Here is a 2,593-nt window from a genome sequence, read left to right as displayed (position 1 = left end):
GTTGCTACTTACTCAAGAATGTATTTGCTGCAATAAGAGAAATTAGTTTTCTTCAGTGACATGGCACTGGATATGTCAAGCACCATGCTCTGGAGTTGTGACCATGTTTTTTCATATTGTGTTTCTTTGAAAGAGAAAGAGAAAAATGTGACATCATGGGAGTAGGGAGGTAAGAAGGATCTGGAAGTATTTGGCAGAGAAGGAGGAATATGATCAAAATATTCTGTATAAAGTTGTCAGAATAAAGATAAATTTAAAAAGTTATATCTAGAAGTATATGCATACTGTATTATGGAGAGAAATATACGTATTTGGAAGGTAATTTACAGAAAGAAACTAAAAATAAAATGAAATACATTAAATGAAGAGAGAAATGCAAAAGGCAGTGGTTAAGCGAATGCTGAAAAAGTCAGTTTGCATATCTGAATGAGTGGCAGGGGTAGGGACATTCACTGGAATTGGAAACTCTGGAGGAACAATATACATTTGGAGACAAAAGTGGAGAGTATCAGTATTTAAAATACTGAACTGGTAAATTTTAAAATATCCAGAAGGCAAAAATATGGGGGAAATTGAACACATTCAGTGTGGAGTTCAGAAACTATATTTGATCAAATACTGAATCAATTTATGAATCATTAGGATATAATGCCAACCAATGAAAATCACAGGGAAAGCTTGACAGAGACATAAGGATTCAGAGACCCAAACTTTGAAAAATCCAATATCTAAGGGGGAAGATCATTTGAATTGAGCACACATTGCATAGAAGATAGAACAGTCACAGAGATGAGAAAGAATGGGGTTAGAGAATCAACATGTACTTCCAACAGGTAACACACTTTATAGGCTTTCCATTTCTGTGAAGACAAAAAGAAAATGACTTAACATATGCACTGAATTTAGAAATGGAAGATATGCATTGACTATCAAGTGCTATCATAGTGCAAAGATGCAAGCGGACACTGTATGAGAGAACGAGATAAAGAAAAATGAAGACTAAAGAAGTAAAGGGGCACATGGGGACAATTGCAAAGAAATTTGAAATGATATTTAAGTTCTCAAGAAGGACTGCAAAGTAAGTATAGCCAGGATTGGGAAATTATGGTGATGGTGGTAGTGGTGGTGGTACTGCTGCTGCTGGGGTGGTGGTGGTCATTTTTTTTTTGATTGGTTGGTTTTGATATTAAAAGGACTATAAATATTATGCTGACACTGATTCAGTAAGAAAGAACATAGAAGGAAAACTAACAATCTAGAAAGTAGATAAGGTTACTGATGAAATATATATGCATGAATATTCCTCCAAATATATTTCTTTAAATATGTATGTATATATGCATGCTTACATGTAGAAGATTGGGAAATATTTTAGAAATATTGTAATTTAATATTGTCATTATGGTCTATGTAATGAGTTACTGGACAGCCAGGCACCCATAGTGAGACTCTGTCTCAAGTAAACAAAAAAATAATGCTACAGAGGACAAAATTGCTGACAAGGTTCTAGTAAGAGAAAGAACAGACCGTGGTTCTATAGAAACCATTGCAAGTGTTCTAAGAAAGAGCAGAAACTCCCTAGAAGCAAATAAAATGAGAGTGGGGACTTAAAATGATCCATTGTCTTAAACAAATTTTCATAATGGCTTTGGATATAATTTATTCCCTTGAACAGTGGGATAAAAATCCAGATTAAAATGGATTAAAATGGAGATGCTAGAACAGGACACAGAGGCAGTAAAAGCAGACAACAATTACACAGAAAATGAAAAAGGTGAGTGAATCTGAAGAGACACAGGAGGTTCAATAGAGATATGGTACACAAGATAGAAAATAATAAAATTAGGGGTTGATGAGAAAGAAAAACAAAGGTATATGAAGTCTCTAATAATGTGAAATACGGAGCGAAAGTAATAATACTAGGCTTAAAGGGGGAGATATTTATCTTTGGTAAGAACACAAAACAAGAGAAAATGCTTACAGAAGAAAAAGTCATTTGTGCTATGTGATGGCAGAATAGTGATGGAGTTACAGCATATTAGGCTTTTATTTTCTATATTAAGAAAGAAGATCATTTCCTAAGAAGTAGAGTTAGTAAAGGGCTGGGGAGATGGCTCAGTACTTGCTGCTTATGGGTGAAAATCTGAGTTTGTATCCTTGACATCAAGGTAGAAAGCTGGTCCCATGCTAGCAGTCCCCACACTGAAAACTAGAGAGAGGCAGATCCTGGAGGCTTACTGATCAACCAGTCTAGTCAACCAGTGAGCTCTGGATTCAGCAAGGGAATCTATTTCTCTTACTGAGGGATTCCATTGTTGTGAAGGACTCCATGACCAATGCAACTCTTTTTTCTTTTTCTTTTTCTTTTTTAATTTTCTATATTCTTTGTTTACATTCCAAATGATTTTCCCTTTCCCAGTTCTCCCCTCCACATAAGTCCCATAAACCCTCTTCCCTCCACCCGTTTCCCAGTCAACACCCTCTAATGTAACTCTTATAAAAGAAAACATTTCAATTGAGTCTGGCTTACACTTTCAGAGATTCAGTTCATTATCATTATGGCAGAAAGTATGGCAGTGTTCCGGCAAACATG

The sequence above is a fragment of the Apodemus sylvaticus genome, chromosome X (genome assembly GCF_947179515.1).
Source record: "Apodemus sylvaticus chromosome X, mApoSyl1.1, whole genome shotgun sequence".
Taxonomy (NCBI): domain Eukaryota; kingdom Metazoa; phylum Chordata; class Mammalia; order Rodentia; family Muridae; genus Apodemus; species Apodemus sylvaticus.
The sequence above is the reverse complement of the archived record's forward strand: the minus strand, read 5'-3'. Positions refer to the sequence as shown.